At 46.1% G+C, this 19971-nt stretch overlaps 1 long non-coding RNA gene across 2 annotated transcripts; it reads left to right on the top strand.

The window, feature by feature from the left end:
• The first annotated feature begins 355 nt into the window (after positions 1–355).
• Positions 356–18177, top strand: LOC308476991. 2 transcript variants are annotated; one of them, XR_013986320.1, is made up of 3 exons: positions 356–436; positions 15150–15196; positions 18137–18177. It is a non-coding gene; the product is annotated as an uncharacterized lncRNA (long non-coding RNA). The 2 variants fall into 2 exon arrangements; XR_013986321.1 differs by lacking the exon at positions 18137–18177 and adding an exon at positions 15531–15952.
• Positions 18178–19971: the final 1794 nt, after the last annotated feature.

The following is a 19971-nucleotide window of genomic DNA, read 5'->3' as shown; positions in this document are numbered from 1 at the left end:
TGTTCTTGATCTCTGATAATGCTTCTTGTTTGGATGATTGACGATAGAGATCGGCTTGTGAGTGTGTGAAGAAACTAGCCTACTTCACACAGGTAAAATGTGCATTTGCTACTTCTGCCTCTGACTCCACCAGCCACTGGCGTGTGGCCCCTAGAAGGTTGCTTCAAAATGCCTTTTTATCCTAGCAACTACACGGGCAACTGACATGAAAGGTTTCCCCATCTTAGGGAGAAAGTAATGCCTTTGTGACATCATCTGCAGGCATTACACCGCTCCCCACCAATGGACAAGAATTCTGAGATGTGGGGATTGGTGCATTGGTTAGTGATGTCACAAAGGCAGTACTTTCTCCAAGCACAGCCGCTGGAGCAGGCTAGAGCTGAGCCTGACTGAAGGGAGGACAGGAAGGATGCAGAAGTCTGAAGTAAGGATGAAGGTAAGCCGGGGGACAGAGGAAATGTCTCGCTAAGGGGCTGAGAGCAGGGATCAGAAGAAAGAAAGATGGGATGAAGTCAGCTGAGAAAGGAGGGCTAGGGAACTGAGGGTTCCTGTCCTGCTCAGCTTCAGTCCACCTTTCCATATGAATTCTCAAAGTTTGGGAATTCATAAATAATATCCCTGAAGACACAATAGGAAATGTTTCCAAGTCATAAAGGATATGGCTAACAGAACTGAAATGTTTTGAAACACATTGTTTGTTTGCTCTTTGGAGGAGAGGACCAAATGGCTGGTTGTGGTTTTTAAATTGTGTGTTGTGTCCCCCCCCCCCCCGTGTATCAGCTGTGGCACCCAACATTCTTTCATTCAGTAATGTTGTATCACATTGTGAGACGTGCAGCTGATGGTCTGTTTAATAAAATCATTTCTTTCCAGTTCTCCTTTTAAAGGTAGCTGTTTATCGTGGGTTTATCATGCATGTCATACAGCAACCAGATTCTCAATGATGCCAACCGCAGAGGGTTGACGAGTGTTTCAGTTCAGCTCCCACACAATAACCTTCAAAGATATGAAAGCTGGTAGAAAGCAGATAAAATAGACACACTGGTAGATTTTGCAAAGTCTTCTGAATTGGCTACCAATGGATAGCTCTCCCAGAAAGCCAGTGAAATTTGAGAGCTGCTGCGTGGAAGTATAACCCTGTGATTCCTGCATTGCAGGGGATTCGACTAGATGACCCTCAGGGTCCCTACCAACACTATGATTCTATGAAACATGATTCTTTGAGGAAATTGTTCTTGTGTCTGTGAGAAAGAGATGCCTCGGGAAACATATATCTAGTAGTGTCAGGGGTTCAGGAGCAGAGGCAAGGGCAAGGGAGGAAACAGAGAGCGAGGGAGAGGAGGCAGAAGAAAAGATGAGTGATGACGACGACCCGAGATCTCCGAGTCTTTCCAGTGAATCAGAAGATTCACAGAAAGGAGCACCAGTGGCCAGGGCAAGGGGGGAGCCTAGGGGGACACCCCAGGAAGATAGAGCCAGAGGGGACTCAGAGGGGAGCAGTTGGAAATCAGGACCAGCGTCACCGCCAGAGAGCAGGGAAGAGGAAGGGCGCCAGGGATCAAGCGCTGGCAGCTCACAACAGGGGGGAGGGCACGAGTCAGGAGTGGCCACACCTCCATCGGGGAGCGAAGAAACGGTCAGACGGAAGGTGGAAGGTTGGGCGCGCGTGCCAAGTTCAAATGCACAGGAAGGTGGCGCAGTAGGCAGCCCGGAAAGGGAGCCAGGTCCTAAAGCCCGCCGAAAGGAGGGAGAAGAGTCAGGGGGGTCAGCGTCAGCGTCAGAGGAATCCCGGAAGGAAGAGACCCCGGGGGGCAGAGGGACCCAGAGAAGAACAGTCAGGCGGAAAAGGTGGAGCAAGGCTAGGATATTAAGTTGGTGTACAAGGGGCGGAGACTCAGATGGAGCTTCGCCGATCTAACCATGAGACGTAGAGTTGCACGCAGCAGCTTGAGAATGGAAACTGTAACTCAATAAAGACTTTTATTTAATGATCGCTGGCTAGCGTGATCCTCTGTGAGCTAGGATCTGGAAGCAGCTCTGACAGTAAGCTCCATCCCTAGATTGTGGGCATCTACGTCCTCGCGGAGAGGAGAGAAAGCGGGTGCCTACTAGCGAGCTCACGAACGGCAGACAACATGACGGCCGAACAGCAGATAGTGGAACTCAGAGAAGCAGTGACACGACTGAATGCCGAGGCTCTTGCATCCAGGAAGAGAGAGGAGGACGCAGCTGCCGCCTACAGGGATCTCCAGGTCAGGTTGGAAGTGCTTACGAAGCAAGGGCAACTGACACCCAAACCGGAGGGGATTGGGTTGGGGAGACGAACAGGCGGTCTGGTCTCTCACTTCGATGGGAATTTGCAACAGTACCCCAACTTTAGAGCAGATGTAATGTGTGCACTGCAACTGCTGAACAAAGACTTTAGAGATGAGCAAGAGAAGGTGGGATTCATCATGTCCCATTTGCATGGAGATGCTAAAGCATGGCTGCGCAATTTGTGGAGAGATAAGGATCCGGCGCTCCAAAATGCGGATGCCTTTATTAAAGCGATGGATGGGTGCTTTTTATCAAGCATTGACGTGGATCTTGCTCGGCAGGAGATACATGGACTGAAGCAAGGGAGGGCCAGCGTAAGGCAGTACCATGCCCGCTTTTTCGCTTTGGTCAGTGCCCTGGAATGGGACAGAGATTCGGCTCCTGTAAGAGACCTGTTTTGGGAGGGATTGCACGGCTCGGTTAAAGATGAAATTGCGAGGGGGGAGAGACCCCGGACCACGCAGGAGATCGTTCAGAGGGCGCTGGCGGTGGGGGTGCGGCTGGAAGGACGTCCGTGGAGCAGGGACGAAGGGCGTGGAGGGCGCGAACCAGCCAGGGGCTCCTCCTTCCTTCCCAGAGAAGCAGCGCGTGCGCAATCCACGCCTCCGCCAGGAGGAGGAGCGGAACCTATGGAGGTTGGAGGTGCAAGGGCTCAGTCAGCAGCCAGAGCCCTAGCACCGGCAGCAGTGAAAGCGAAGCCTCCTAGAGGGAACAGGAAGTGTTACATCTGCGATGATCCACAGCATATGGCGAAAGAGTGTCCCCAGAGGCTCCACAAGCACACTGCAGCCTCAGCAATGGTAACTGCAGCAACGCAGCAAGGACAACCACAGCAGGGAAACGAAGGAGTCTGGTTGGAGGAAGAGGCACTGGGGCCCAGCCAGACGTGTCAGTGAAGCAGTCCCCAGAGATTTTACAGCCCATGGACCCCCTCCCGCCCAAACCGGTAGTGAAGCTCACCGCGTCGCTCCAGCTGCCCAATGGAATCACCATGGACGTGCCAATCACCATTGACTCCGGAAGCAATGCGGACTTTATAGGGCAGGACTTTGTCGACCGGCACGCTATACAGTTGCTGCCTGCCACGCTGCCCCTGCAGGTTGTCACGGTGGATGGCAGGGAGCTGCTAGGGGGGCAAGTGGTGAAGCAGACGCCACCAATGGTGATGCGACTTGGGAATCACAGGGAAATCATCAGCTTCAATGTCACTCAACTATCGGACACGCCCATTGTATTGGGCATGAGTTGGCTGGACAAGCACAGCCCGACGCTGGCTTGGTACCAGAGGCAGCTGACCTTCGGCTCTTCCTTTTGCGCTGAACACTGCATCGTGCCCAGGCAGGAAGGAGGGGAAGAGGAGTCACAGCTGCAGCTAGGCACGCTGCAAGCGGTTCCCCACAAGTACGCAGAATTTTTGGAGGTTTTCTGCGAGAAAGAGGCAGACAGGCTACCCCCCCACAGACCATATGACTGCAAAATTGACCTGCTGCCGGGGGCGGCGCTGCCCAAAGGGAAGCTGTATTCCATGTCTGAGGACGAACTGCAGGAACTCAAAGAGTTCATAGATCATAATTTGGAGCGCGGTTTCATCCGAGAGTCCAAGGCAGCGGGGGGCAGTCCGGTATTCTTTGTTAAGAAGCGGGACACGCCCCAAAAAAGACTTGTAGTGGACTTTCGCATCTTGAACAGTGTGACCAAGCCATCGGACTTCCCCATGCCCCGAATCGACGACCTCCTCGCAAAGGTACGGAAGGGCAGAGTGTTCACCAAGTTGGACCTGCGAGGGGCATACAACCTCATTCGCATGCGGGAGGGAGATGAGTGGAAGACAGCCATGTTCACGCCCCTGGGCACCTACGAATATAGAGTTATGCCTTTTGGATTGCAAAATGGCTCCCACGTTTTTCAAGCTTTCATGCATCACGTGTTGGCGGGGCTCCTCTACAAGACGTGCGTCTGTTTCTTGGATGACATCCTGATCTTTTCGGAATCGCAGCAGGAGCATGACAGACACGTCAAGGAAGTGCTGAGCAGGCTACAGCAACATAGGCTTTACGCCAAGCTGGAGAAGTGCCAATTCGACGTGACCGAGGTGGATTTCCTGGGCTACAAGTTGTCTGATAAAGGGCTCGCCATGGACAGCGCCAAGGTCCGAGCAGTGTTGGATTGGAAAAGCCCACGCAACCGGAAGGAGGTCCAACGGTTTGTCGGCTTCGCGAACTTCTATCGCAAGTTTATCAAAGGCTTTGCGATGCAGACAGCGGCCATCACGGACACGCTCAGCTCCAAGAAAAAGAAGTTCATCTGGACAGAGCAGGCGGAGCAGTCCTTTCAGGCACTCAAGCGTCTCTTCGCGTCGGAAGAGCAGCTGCTTCATGTCAACCCCAGCAGGCCGATGAGGGTGGAGACAGACGCTTCGGACAGAGCCGTGGGAGCAGTCCTGCTGCAGAAAGACCCGCAGGGGGTTTGGAGGCCGGGAGCGTTTTACTCAAGGAAGCTCAGCAAGTCCGAACAGAACTACACCATCTGGGACAGGGAGTTGCTGGCCATTCATGCAGCGTTCAAAGCGTGGAGGCACTTCCTGATCGGCGCCAAGCACACGGTGCAGGTCTGCACGGACCACAAGAATCTAGAGCACTGGCGCACGGCACAGTTCCTGAACCAGAGGCAGATACGTTGGGCTGAGTTCTTTGCGAATTTCGACTTCCGAATAGAGTATGTCCCGGGGGACACCAACATCATGGCGGATGCTCTCTCCCGTAAGCCACAGTATCTGGAGGAGGCAACGCCAGCGGCCGCCATGCACATCTTCGCACCGACAGTGTGGGCGTGCGCGGCGGCAACAGTTGACCTGGATGCGGTGCGACGAGCGTTGCAGGATGACTCCTTCGCGCAAGCAAAGATGGCAGAGGTGCACAGGGGCACGGCAGCGACCGACGAGTTCCAGCTGCGAGATGGTTTGCTCATCCGTAAAGGGGCCATCTACGTGCCGGGAGACGAACTTCGCGCCAAGGTACTGCAGCAGCTGCACGACGCGCCCACTGCCGGGCACTTTGGCAAGGAGAAGACGGTGGAATTAGTAGCCAGAGACTTCTGGTGGCCCGGAATGAGAGGGGAAGTCGCGGACTACGTGGCGAGGTGTGACACCTGCCAGAGGGCCAAACCAGTGCACAGACCGCCGGCCGGACTGCTGGAACCGCTGCAAACTCCGTTCGAGCCATGGGAGAGAGTGGCCCTGGACTTTGTCACGGATCTGCCCAGCTCGAGGGGCAAGACGGCTGTGCTGGTGGTGGTGGATTTGTTCTCCAAGATGGCACATTTCATTCCGTGTGCGAAGGTGGCCACGGCGGAACAAACCGCCAAACTGTTCATAGACCACGTGTTCAAGGTTCACGGTCTGCCGCGGTCTATTCTGTCCGACCGAGGGCGACAGTTCATCTCAAACTTCTGGCAGAGGCTGATGGGCTTCCTGAACGTCAAGATCAACCTGGCGTCGGCTAGACACCCGCAGACCAACGGGCAAGCGGAGCGGGTCAATGCCATCATGCAGCAGTACCTGAGATGTTATGCGAATCAACAGCCTGCGACGTGGGTGGATTACCTGCCTCTCGCCGAGTTCGCCTACAACAACACGAAGCACGTGTCCACGGGGGTCACGCCGTTCTTCGCCAACAACGGGAGGCACCCTAGAACCTTCCCGGGACTGGAAAGAATGGGGGAGGGGGAGCCGCAGACAGCAGATGCGTTCGCGTCGGAGTTGCAGGAGGTCCACGATCAGCTGCGGCGGCACCTGGAGCTGGCTAAACACGCATACAAGGTACAAGCGGACAAACACAGAAGGGTTGGCGAAGAGATCCATGTGGGAGACTGGGTCTGGTTAGCAGCCCACGCAGTGCCGGCCAGGTCGTTGGCGAAGAAGAAACTAGGGCATAAACAACTGGGGCCCTACCAAGTCGACGAACAGGTCAACCCGGTGGCTTTCAGGCTGGCTCTTCCGGAGGGTTCCAGAATGCATCCGGTGTTCCACAGATCGGTGCTCACTCCCTACAAGGCACCTCACAGGTTTCAGGAACCAGGAACGGCACCGGGTCCGCTCCGAGAGAGAACCGGGCAAGGGGGAGTGGCACAGGAGGAGCGCATCAACGAAGTCACGGAGATTTTGGACTCCAGATGGGGGGAAGAGGGGGTAGAATACCTTCTCGCCAAGGAGGGCACCCCGGCCAGTGCCAACAGCTGGGTGCCGGGCTACGCTTTAGACGAACCTCTGCTCAAAGAAGAGTTTCATGCCCTCTTCCCACATAGGCCAATGCCAGCAGACTTTTTCGACGACTGGCTTTTCACGCCCACGCTTTCAGCCAGCACGTTCCGGGGGTTCGACTCGGACGAGAAACCGACACGAGACGCCCGTTCCCCAGAGGGGTCACCCTCGGGATCTGCTTCAGAACCCTCGTATTGGTGGGATGATCGACCAGAGGAGCAGTTCCGCAGAAGGTGGCTGGAGGGTCCAGGACGAGCAACGTCTCCAGAAGGCAACGAGGGAGAGACGGACATGGACGTTTTCGGGGACGACCCGGGTTTCGAGCACGGCGGCACAGAGATGGAAGCGGAGGTGACCGTCGTCAACGAGAGCAGGGAGGAAGAACCGGAAGACTTCGGATGGCGGCCCGCCACGGGAAGCGAACTGTATCCGACATTCGTCCCCCTGACACGGCAGCACCCAGATCCCGCACCGGAAGGAGGGGAGGGGGGAAGAGGGGGCTTCGAGGGGGGGATGGATGTCAGGGGTTCAGGAGCAGAGGCAAGGGCAAGGGAGGAAACAGAGAGCGAGGGAGAGGAGGCAGAAGAAAAGATGAGTGATGACGACGACCCGAGATCTCCGAGTCTTTCCAGTGAATCAGAAGATTCACAGAAAGGAGCACCAGTGGCCAGGGCAAGGGGGGAGCCTAGGGGGACACCCCAGGAAGATAGAGCCAGAGGGGACTCAGAGGGGAGCAGTTGGAAATCAGGACCAGCGTCACCGCCAGAGAGCAGGGAAGAGGAAGGGCGCCAGGGATCAAGCGCTGGCAGCTCACAACAGGGGGGAGGGCACGAGTCAGGAGTGGCCACACCTCCATCGGGGAGCGAAGAAACGGTCAGACGGAAGGTGGAAGGTTGGGCGCGCGTGCCAAGTTCAAATGCACAGGAAGGTGGCGCAGTAGGCAGCCCGGAAAGGGAGCCAGGTCCTAAAGCCCGCCGAAAGGAGGGAGAAGAGTCAGGGGGGTCAGCGTCAGCGTCAGAGGAATCCCGGAAGGAAGAGACCCCGGGGGGCAGAGGGACCCAGAGAAGAACAGTCAGGCGGAAAAGGTGGAGCAAGGCTAGGATATTAAGTTGGTGTACAAGGGGCGGAGACTCAGATGGAGCTTCGCCGATCTAACCATGAGACGTAGAGTTGCACGCAGCAGCTTGAGAATGGAAACTGTAACTCAATAAAGACTTTTATTTAATGATCGCTGGCGAGCGTGATCCTCTGTGAGCTAGGATCTGGAAGCAGCTCTGACAAGTAGATACTTGCAATCAGTGAAATGTAGAGGGCATCTTTTCTGCAGAAAGTGTTCTGTGAGTTTGCTGGTTTCTCTGATTTAGTTGTCATGGTTGTTGTAATTCTGAAATCCAAATAACAGACAGTAGCCTGATTTGCATGTCATGTCAAGCCAAATCATGGCATAGTGCAAATGCACAAATGTGCAGGCTTCAGGAAATCCTGGCCATGTCACTCTTCCCCAGTCAATTTGCTGCTGCACTGAGCTAAGGCATAGAATCATAACATTGTAGAGTTGGAAGGTATCTCCAAATGTCATGTGGTTCAGACTTCCGGAGGCGGCGCCATCGGCAATGGTGGATTCCCTCTAGTCTTGAGGGAGTGCCTCTGCGGAAATCGGGCCTTGCCGCTATGGTGAAGCAGGGACCCTTTCAAAAACCACAGGCGGGTGAAGCCTGTGACCGTGGGACTCGGCGGGCACCCTTAGCGCCCCCCCAATCTGCGAGGGAACCCTGTAAAGAGTTCCGGAGCGAAATGGGGAGTCTGGCGCGGTGCTGAGAGTCAACTGCTTCTTCCGTGGAGTGAAGCCGTGCAGCTGTTGCCAGAGAGCGCTGACCTTTTTCCTGTGACAATTCGGCTAATAAACAACTACCCGTGAGTAGGTTAAGTTTGAAGATTGGGAAAGTTAAGGAAAAAAGGACTAATTTGGCACTGAAGTGGGAAGGCGTAAACAGGAAGTCCGCCTTCCGTTTTCTGTAAATAGATCAAAGCGAAGACTGTCTAAGCTAAGACCCAGAAAATCGTGTTGAAAAAGACTCAAATCTTAACATCAATAAAAAGAGAACTCCCTCCCTGAGGTGCGGGAGAGGGGAGGGAGAAGGGGAAGTATCTTTTGCCTGCAAAAAAAGAAGAGAGAAAGGGAACAAAGACCATCACTTAATGCCTGAGAACGGACTGTCAAGGGACAATGGAACTGCCGTATTGTGAATTGCGCTGTTAAAGGATAATGCAACTTTTTGACAGCTAACTCTGTAAGAGAGATACTTTGACTCTGAAGGGTCTCTCCGGACCTGAAACTGTTGCTTTTTTTGGTTAAAGGGGGGATTTCTGAAAGTTGGAAAAGTTACTTTATTGTTACCAGTTTGGACTGCTACTGTGTCCCCCTAGAGGAACTTTGAAATTGCTACAATTGGCCAGGGAATTTTCCACTCCAAACTGGCCAAGGGGAATTTTCCACTACAAAACAAGTAACCGTGGGATTGGCCTTGATCCTTAGATAAAGTGTTATGGCAGACTCGACTCAGGAAAAAACAACAAGATCGGGTAAAATTAGACTGCAGCAGCGTAGACCGTCAGCATCCGGCCTCCCTGCCCCACCAGGGGAAGATCCAGCTCAGGTGGCCCCTAAAGGAATGGCATCTGAAGGGGGTTTAGCTTCAGCACTGGATAAAATTTTTGAATCTTTGGAAAAATTAAGCAAACAAGTTGCTGAAGTGACAACTAAAATTGATCAAAACACGTCAAGCATCAATAACTTGGGGCAGAAGGTGAACTCAAATACAGAATCTATTGAGAAACTGCTGCAGGAATCTACTTTGAACCGAAAAACAGCTGAAGAAGCCAAGGAAAAAGCATTGGCTGTAGAGGAAAAGATACCACAGATATGTAGGCAGCTTGAGGACCACAAGTCATTCCTGTCTATGATTGAATTAAAAGAAAAACAGACAAATCTAAGGATCACGGCTGTACCTGAACTTGAGAAAGATAGTTTGACCGACTTTCTTACGCAGGAATTTGCAGACTTTTGGAACTTAGACTCAGACAAGTTAGATTTTAAGATAGTAAGTGCTTTTAGACTTGGAAGAGGGGGGAGAAAGAACAGGGTGAGAGACTGTTTGATTACCCTCCGATCAAGAGAGGAGAGAGACAGAATATTAAGTCTGCACTTCCAGAAGACTTTGGAAATAAGTGAATCAAGAGTGGAGATATTTAAGGACATCCCTAAACATCTTTTGGATCTCAGGTCCAACTACTGAGACCTAGTGGCCCTGTTCAGAGGAAACAGAACCATTTTAGGTGGGAATTCCCCCAAGGCCTATCTTTTACCTTTGAAGGGAAAAAGTTTAAAATAAGATCAGTGGAAGATAAAGAAAAATTTCTGAAAGAACACGGAGAAGACCTGCAAAAAGAAGCTGAAGAAGAGCCAAGAGCCTTAAAACCAGGAATACAAGACATAGTACCACTACCTTTGGGATTGGACAAGTTAGAGAAGGTGACACCACCGACAGAACAAGAACAATTACTTGGCGCAGTTGGAGGAAAAGCAAAATAAATACACCATGTCCCTGCAACTATTAAGTTGGAATATTCATGGATTTAACTCCCCGGAGAAAAGGAAAAAAGTCTTTCATTTATTGAAAAAGGAACAATTGGACTTGATTTGCTTGCAGGAAACACATGTGATAAGGCTTCATAGGAAAGTATTGATTAATAAAAGATTGGGTCAAGAGTTTATTTCATCGGACAAGGTTAAAAAGAGAGGAGTAGTAATTTACGCGAAAGAGAGCCTATCACCGAAATTTATTTTTAAAGATGACCAAGGAAGATATGTGGCAATTGAAATCCAAACACAAGGAGAAAAATTTTTGATAGTAGGAGTATATGCACCAAATGAGGGGAAATCTGAATTTTTTAAGAAGTTGCATGAGACATTGTTAGACTATATGGATTACAACATTATCATGATGGGAGATATGAATGGAGTGGTATCTACAAACATGGATAAATCACAGAGACAGGTAGTTACCAAAGATGGTAGACTACCAAAAACCTTTTTTGAGATGACTGACAATATGGACTTGATTGACATTTGGAGAATAAAGAATCCCTTGGGCAGAGAGGGAACCTTCTTCTCTGAAGCCAAAATGACATGGACAAGAATTGACCAAATCTGGATAACTAGAGGACTGGCACCTAAGACTCGAAAAGTGGAAATTTGCCCTAAAACTTGCTCCGACCATAATGCTGTGAAAATGGAGATGAAATTAACACCTACCGGTTCCTTCAGATGGAGGATGAATGACACCTTGTTTAGAGATCAAGAAGTTACCAAGAAGGCCCAAAAAACCTTGAGAGACTATTTTGAGATAAATATGAACACTACCATAGAAAAAAGAGTAATCTGGGACGCAAGCAAAGCAGTTATGAGGGGGTTTCTAATTCAACAGAATGTAATAAAGAAGAGAACTCAAAATGAGAAAAAAGATAAAATTTTGGAAAAAATAAAAGAGGGTGAGAAGAAACTGAGAGCGAAACCAAAGTCACAAGAGATTCTGAGAGAAATAAAGTTATGCCAAGTTCAATATATGAAGATGATGAATCAGGAAATAGAATGGAAAATTAAACAGATGAGACAAAGGACATTTGGATGGGCCAATAAATGTGGAAAACTGTTAGCTTGGCAAATGAAAAAAAGACAAAAACTTAACACCATTACCAACTTGGAAGTGGAAGGAAAGAACATCCAGAATCCAGTGGAAATTAGAAAATGCTTCCAGAGGTACTTTAAACAGTTATATACACAAGAGCCACTGAAAGAGTTTGATTTAGACCAATTCTTAAAAACAAATGGACTTCAAAAAATCTCTCAAGAAAATAAGTTAATGTTGAACTACAAAATAACAGAACAGGAGGTGGAAGGTGCCATCCAGAACATGCAGTTGGGCAAATCTCCAGGGCCAGATGGCTTAACCTCAAAATATTATAGATCCTTGAAGGCTTGGATAATTCAACCACTAAAGGAGGTTTGTAATGAAATTTTGGAGGGGAAAAAAGCGCCAGAGTCGTGGAAGGAAGCTTATATTACACTAATACCGAAAAATGAGTCTGAAAAGACACAACTTAAGAACTACCGCCCCATATCCCTGCTTAATGTGGATTATAAAATTTTTGCAGATATTTTGGCTAAAAGGTTAAAAAAAGTATTAGTGGAGGAGATACATAAAGACCAAGCTGGCTTTCTCCCGGGTAGACACTTGTCTGACAACACGAGGAATATAATCAACATTTTGGAGATGTTGCAAGTGAATATTAATACTAAAGCTGTTTTAATTTTTGTAGATGCGGAGAAAGCCTTTGATAATATTTCTTGGAGTTTCATGAAGAAAAATCTTCAGGGGATGGGGGTTGGTCAAGGGTTTGAAAATGGTATAAGTGCAATTTATTCAGAACAAAAGGCTAAACTAATAGTTAACAATGTGGTGACAGAGGAATTTAAGATAGAGAAAGGGACACGACAAGGCTGCCCAATTTCCCCATTGCTTTTTATTTCGGTCCTGGAGGTTCTGCTAAATATGATCAGAAGGGACCGTCTGATCAAAGGTATACAGGTCGGAGCCAAACAGTACAAATTGAAAGCTTTTGCAGATGATTTAGTATTGACGTTACAGGAGCCAGAATCTAGTACTAAAAGAGTATTAGAATTGATTCAGGAATTTGGTCATGTGGCAGGATTTAAGTTGAACAAGTTAAAAACTAAGGTGCTTGAGAAAAATTTAACACCGATTGAGAAAGAGAGGTTTCAGAAGGAGACAGGTTTAACATTGGTTAAGAAAGTAAAATACCTGGGGGTTAATATGACCGCTAAGAACTTGAACCTATTTAAAGACAATTATGAGAAATGTTGGTCAGAAGTGAAAAAGGATCTAGAGATATGGTCAAACTTGAAGCTTTCCTTATTAGGTCGAATTGCTGTTATAAAGATGAATGTATTGCCAAGAATGTTATTTTTGTTTCAATCATTGCAAATCTTGGACAAAATGGACTGTTTCAAGAAGTGGCAGAGAGACATTTCTAGATTTGTCTGGCAGGGCAAGAAGCCCAGAATAAAATTTAAAATATTAACTGATGCAAAGGACATAGGTGGATTTGCCCTGCCAGACCTTAAACTTTATTATGAATCAGCAGCATTCTGCTGGTTGAAAGAATGGCTGCTTCTTGAGAACACAGACATTTTGGATTTAGAAGGTTTCAATAATATTTTTGGGTGGCATGCATATTTGTGGTATGACAAGGTTAAAGCACATAAAGCATTTAAAAACCATATTGTTAGGAAAGCATTGTTGAATGTCTGGATAAGATATAAGGACTTACTTGAAAATAAAACCCCAAGGTGGTTGTCACCGATGGAAGCAAAGGCTCAGAAAAAGCTCAATATGGGGGCCAAATGTCCGAAATATTGGGAAATTTTGGAACAAGAAGGAGACAAATTGAAATTGCAGAGTTTTGAGAAATTAAAAGACAGAGTGCGAGACTGGCTTCATTATTATCAGATAATGGAGGCATACAATTTGGACAAGAAAATTGGCTTCTAGGTGGAAAAATCAAAATTAGAAACAGAACTGTTAGAACCCAAAACTAAGATTTTGTCAAAGATGTATAACTTGCTGTTGAAATGGAATGCTCAGGATGAAACGGTGAAATCTGCTATGATTAAATGGGCACAAGATGTTGGACATAACATTATGTTTGCTGAATGGGAACAGTTGTGGACTACAGGTATGAAATTTATGGCATGTAATGCCCTAAGAGAGAATATTATGAAAATGATATACAGGTGGTACATCACACCAGTCAAGCTTGCAAAAATCTATCATTTGCCCGATAATAAATGTTGGAAATGTAAAGAAAACGAAGGTACATTCTTTCACCTTTGGTGGACGTGCCCAAAGATTAAGGCTTTCTGGGAGATGATCTATAATGAAATGAAAAAGGTATTTAAATATACCTTTCTAAAGAAACCAGAGGCCTTCCTGCTGGGCATAGTCGGCCATCTTTTCATCACTTTTCATCACTTCTTTTACATTTACTTGTTTCCCGGACCTCCTCATACCTCCCTCTTTTGTATTCTAGTTCAATTTGTTAGTCCAGCGATTCCTTTTCCTCCTTTTTAATTCTGATCTTTAATCTTGATATATTATAACATTAAATTTTTAGATATTAAAAACCAATTTTTCCATATTCTTTTATACCATTGCCGCTAGAAACCGCTTAACTTCAATCCGTCATCATTCTAACATTCATTAATTTTGCAATATTTCTGTAAGTAGTCTTTAAATTTCTTCCAATCTTCTTCCACCGACTCTTCTCCCTGGTCTCGGATTCTGCCAGTCATTTCCGCCAATTCCATATAGTCCATCATTTTCATCTGCCATTCCTCCAGTGTGGGTAGATCTTGTGTCTTCCAATGCTTTGCAATAAGTATTCTTGCTGCTGTTGTAGCATACATAAAGAAAGTTCTGTCCTTCTTTAACACCGATTGGTCGACTATGCCCAGGAGGAAGGCCTCTGGTTTCTTCAAGAAGGTATATTTAAATACCTTTTTTAATTCATTATAAATCATCTCCCAGAAAACCTTAATCCTTGGGCACGTCCACCAAAGGTGAAAGAATGTACCTTCAGTTTCTTTACATTTCCAACATTTATTATCGGGCAAATGGTAGATTTTTGCAAGCTTGACTGGGGTTATGTACCACCTGTATATCGTTTTCATAATATTCTCTCAGGGCATTACATGCCGTAAACTTCATACCTGTGGTCCATAACTGTTCCCAGTCAGCAAACATAATATTATGTCCAACATCCTGTGCCCATTTAATCATAGCAGATTTCACCGTTTCATCCTGAGTATTCCATTTCAGCAGCAAGCTATACATTCTTGACAAATTCTTAGTTTTGGGTTCTAACAGTTCTATTTCTAATTTTGATTTTTCCACCTGGAAGCCAATTTTCTTGTCCAAATTGTATGCCTCCATTATCTGATAATAACGAAGCCAGTCTCGCACTTTATTTTTTAGTTTTTCAAAACTCTGCAGTTTCAATCTATCTCCATCTTGTTCTAAAATTTCCCAATATTTCGGCCATTTGACCTCCATATTGAGCTTTTTCAGGGCTTTCGCTTCCATCGGTGACAGCCACCTTGGGGTTTTATTTTCCAATAAGTCCTTATATCTTATCCAAACATTAAACAAAGCTTTCCTGACAATATGATTTTTAAATGCTTTGTGTGCTTTGACCTTATCGACAAGAGCTCATTGTTTAGCCCTCCTAGACAAATCAGAAACCATAGGATAGACCTTGGTTTCAGCACATGGTTAGTCTGGAGAGAGGTAAACCACAAGCCTGGGTTCAGAATGGCCAATACCACCATTTGGAGGAGGGCCTGATCCGTTTGGGGCAGAAGTTGCTGCTCTGTGTCAGTGCTGAGACCTGCAGCAGATGGCATTGACAATGCATCGTGTTCTGCTTAATTTATTAGCTGGCTTGGGAAGTTTCTGGCACACTGCACGCCATACCACCAGACTGGTAAGTTAGATGCTTACGGGAAGAGTTGGCAATGTTACCAGCCTCTCCCATTTTGTAAACCTTCAACGTCTTCCCCAGATTATTTTGAAAATTATACACATTTTCCACCGCGCTCTTCAGAAGATGCCTTTTATCAACATTCAAATGATCTTTAAATAGCCCGTTTTTATAGGTATTATTTTAAGAGGCTGGAATTTATGCAACCAACATGTTGGCAATGAAATTTCTGCCACCTGTTTTCCCTACAAGCAGATCAAAACATCCACTTTGGCTTGCAATTATCCACTTCCATTTACTTTCTTGTATGTCATAATTCTTCCGTTTGCGTTCCCAGTAATAGTGAGGAATCAGATATTTCCGACTACTGAAAAGCCATGCAAAAACACCGAACAAAGAGAAACTACCAGCCAATTAGACCAAATTAGAGCAGTAAAATGTGCATATTTTACAACACACTGAAGTGTAACAGCCTCCATTTTAGCCTGTTGTTACGGTATAAACTGATTTCACCAAAGCACTACCTGCAAACATGGGGCTACCACTCCTTAAATAAATTTTCATGAACAGATCATATAAAACAATCCGTTGATTGATGAAATATAACCTCTGAATAAAAATAATGGCTATGAAGAAAGGAAGCATGCTTTAAATTATATGCACGGAAATGCACACATACAAAAAACAATTCCGAAGAAAGAAAATATACTTTAAAAAGATGTTCAGATAGCTCAGCAGGCATCACCCTCTACTCTTTGAGCCAGGAGGAGTTCTTTTAATGTTGCATTTAATGTTGCATTTTGTTAACCACCCTGGGGTCTCATGATAGGAAGCTTGTGAGAAAAGGAATAAGATAAATACTAAATAAATTAATAAATCTGTAACGTGGCAGCTTTCCTCTGTGGTTGTTGTAAGTACTTGGATAGATGCCCCCCCTTAAATGCCCAATTAATTGGGAAGTCTTTTTAATTTATCGTAAGTTCTTGAACTAATTAATCTAATGACTCAATCAGCCATTAGAACAATTTAATGGTTCAATCAGAACCCTAATGCAAATGATTTTTATATATATATTTAAAAAATAGACCTGAGAGGGAAGGTCCTTTTCCTATGCTTTATATCCTTGGCTGGCAACTCCTTTTAAAAAGGGACACATTTTGCACTGGGCAAATGCTGATTATTTATTTCTTGAATTTACATCCTGCCCTTCCTCCTGAAAGATCTCAGGAACATTGCCTGCACCCACTAACTCACTTCTACCCAAGCAGAGATGCAGGCAAAGGGCTCTTTAATCTCCTCTCTTTTCTGATGTTAATAGCAATACAGACGCTTCAGGTTACAGACTCCGCTAACCCAGAAATAGTACCTCGGGTTAAGAACTTTGCTTCAGGATGAGAACAGAAATCACCCGGCAGCGGTGCAGCAGCAGCGGGAGGGCCCATTAGCTAAAGTGATACCTCGGGTTAAGAACTGTTTCAGGTTAAGAACAGACCTCCAGAATGAATTAAGTTCTTAACCCGAGGTACCACTGTAGAGCCTTTGGCAGATCCTTTCCTTTAGGCACTCCAGTTCCTCGCTCACTGTCACTTCCTGGGGACCAAGTGTATTCACGTGGGAATGGCTGTAGATTGTGTGCTTTGCATACAAGCAATCCCAGGTACAGTTCCCATTATATCCAGGTAGGACTGGGAGATATCCTTGTCTGAAGAGCCACTGCCACTTAATGAAGACAGTACTGATCTAGATAAACCAGTGGACTGATTCGATTTGAGACAGCTTCTGGTGTTCCTTTGAGTCATCAGCAGAGCCATGTAGAAAGAGAACATGTGACTAATGTACAACCTGGGATCTTGCGGCATTGGACAGAAAGCCCTTGTGTCATAAAGCCAAGCCGATGTCTGAGGAATGTATGCACCATCTAGTCAAGAAAAGAGAGAACTTCATATGACTAGGCCTGCAAACTCTGACCCTGACATTAAGCAGAAATGCTACCTGCCATTGGTAGATATTAGGACATTGCATAATGATGCCAGGTCACAAATTACAGAGTAAGGGAGGCTACGATGAAGAGAAAGACTCGGAGCACTCCTGTTCTTGTCTTCTTTCTTTCTTTCTTTTTTGAATTTATATACCGCCCTATACCCAGAGGTCCCAGAGCGGTTCACAGATTAAAATCAAAATATGAAAGCACAAAAGACATAACCAAAATAAAAACAGCAACAATCCAATACCCACACCCCGCAAAAAAACCCCACATTTTAAAAGGGCATAGGATGCCAATCAAATTAACCAAAGGGTTAAAAGGGGACATTTTTGCCTAAAGGTGTATAATGAAGGCGCCAGACAAACTTTCCTGGGGAGAGCATTCCACAGATGGGGAGCCACTGCAAGGAAGGCCCATTCTTGTGTTGCCACCCTCCAGACCTCTTGTGCTGTTGTTTCTGGTAATAAACATATCTATAATGCACACACTCGGACCTACCATTTCTAATGTGGAACGTGAATGAACAAAATTGTTATGTTCCCAAAAGAGACGGATCTGTTGGAGTTAAACCTGGTGTCTCTCCAGGGTTAGCCAAAGACCTTGTTTGCCCCAGGCTTTCCAGTACGACACTGAAGCCGGGTGATGTTGTTTACCCATTGTACAAGATTCTGTCCATTGTTATAGTACTTGATATTCCTTTTATGGTTTTTTATGAGCTGTCCTGGCAGTTTTATAAGCCATAGGGTGGCACATAAATACTTTAAACAAGCAAACAAATACATTTTTGCTTTCAGCTGCAGTCCATTACATCACTGCTGGGAATCTGCTGGCCCTGATAAGTATTATTTTTGGGGGCAGGAGCCTCCCCCCCAAAAAATCCAAATATACAGGGGAAAAAACTTTTTAGGTATCGCTCTAAGGATTTAAGCTGTTAACGGTCATATATCATTCTGTCATAGTAACAAGAATGCTGGCAGAGGAGGCAGAAGACATTAAACTGTTAGATGAGCTCTTGACTTCATTGTATGCTTAACTCAGTAATGTTTGCTGTTTTCCTTTTTTGCCTGTATGATTCCTTTTTCTTTAGAGCTTATTTGTGTTCACAATCACATGGTCAAATGTCATATTGGGACACACTCAAGAAGTATTTTTTTCAAGCTTGTACATGATTCTTAAAAGAGTAAAGCTGAAGTTCTAAAGGATTTAGGTTTTTCTTTTTAATCCATTTGCAAAATCGTACAAAACCCAGCCCTTGGAGTATGTCAGGGATTGTACTGACAGAGGAGGAGGAATGGTGGAGGTCTCTCCCTGCTTCTCCTGTAGCTTCCAGAGAGGAGAAATGCAGTCTCAAATTGCAGCAGGGCTTTGAGGAAGATGACAACTCAGACAGGCAAACAGCAGAGTTTGCAGTGTAAGGAGGAGGGGAGGCAAATCAGCTAGCTGACATGTCACTGGACAGCATAACCAGCCCCCCTCAAAAAACGTGTTGTTCATTAAGGGGGCAAGAACAAAGACCGCAGAGACAATTGTCCACGGACAGACGCCATAGAAGCAGGTGTTGTTGCTAGAGAGGGAAGGGGGAAGAGCTCAGTGTGAGCAATGCCACCATTGAGGAACGACCATATTTATTTGTCTTTTACCGTTATGTCTGAATAAACCATAGTAAGAACTTTCATGTTTCATCCTTGCTTCTTGGTGCCGTCGGGGGAGGGAGAGAATTCCTCAAGCCTGACAGAGTACAAAGTAATTCAAGAGAGTTCAAGTGCATTCAAGCAGCACTTTGGCCTGGGTAGCTCCCTCACAGTGGTCCCAGTTACCAGTAGTGCTGTGGAACTACTGTAGCATGGTGGCTACAAGCACAGTCTCCAATCGCAATCTTATTTCCCAGTTAGCTGGGTGTAAGCCCCACTGAACTTTTTCATTACATGAACTTTATTACCTGTGGGCATGTATTGTAAGTAAATCCCATTGAGTTCAGTGGGGCTTACTTCCAGCTGCTTATGGAGACTAAGCTGTGAAACAGGAAGAGAAACCAGTTCATGTTTCCTCGCCACCCTAAATTCATGACCAGGGTGATCATGGGGATATTTCCCATTCTCACTCCACCACCCCACCATTGTGATTGTAAAGGTTCCTGGGATAATGTACGTGAAGAGATTTCAGCACTCTAAAGTGCCATGCAAATCCTACCATTATCATCCTTAAGGGACCACCGTAGTATAGAGGATAGAGTGTCAGCTCTGGAACTCTGTAGAAATTTTGAAAAATAAACATTCTGAATGCATCCATTCCACTTCAGGAACAAGAGTAGAGTTCCAAAATCCAGTGAGGCATCTGGATGAGGAGAATTTTGGGAGCCTCTCTACTCCTAACTTGTCCACCACATGCCTAACCTCATTTTTAAAATTGCATACATTCTGTATTATGATTACCTCTCATACAAATGATTACTAGAGGAGGCCATTAAATCTTTCCTTCTTTCTCCAAGTGCCAGAGTAAAAAATAGTTAAAGAAAGTTTCAAAGTTCAGCATCAGATTGCATATTCTCTATAGCTCCATCAAATGTTGAAATATTCACCCGTTTATATTAACTGTGACAGTATGTTCCATCTCTGGACAGCTTGCAGAACAACATCTTCCAGCAGCTGACAATGATTAAATAAACATTGTCAAAACATCATGTACTCTAAAAGGACTTTTTAAAGGATGGAGATGAGAAGAAATTGTTATGACTTTCTGAAAGAGAGAATTGTCTTACCAGTCAGTTATTTATAGAAACAGAAGTGCATGGAGA

This window comes from Podarcis pityusensis, assembly GCF_964106645.2.
Source record: "Podarcis pityusensis genome assembly, chromosome: 5".
NCBI lineage: Eukaryota > Metazoa > Chordata > Lepidosauria > Squamata > Lacertidae > Podarcis > Podarcis pityusensis.
The sequence above is the reverse complement of the archived record's forward strand: the minus strand, read 5'-3'. Positions and strand labels throughout refer to the sequence as shown.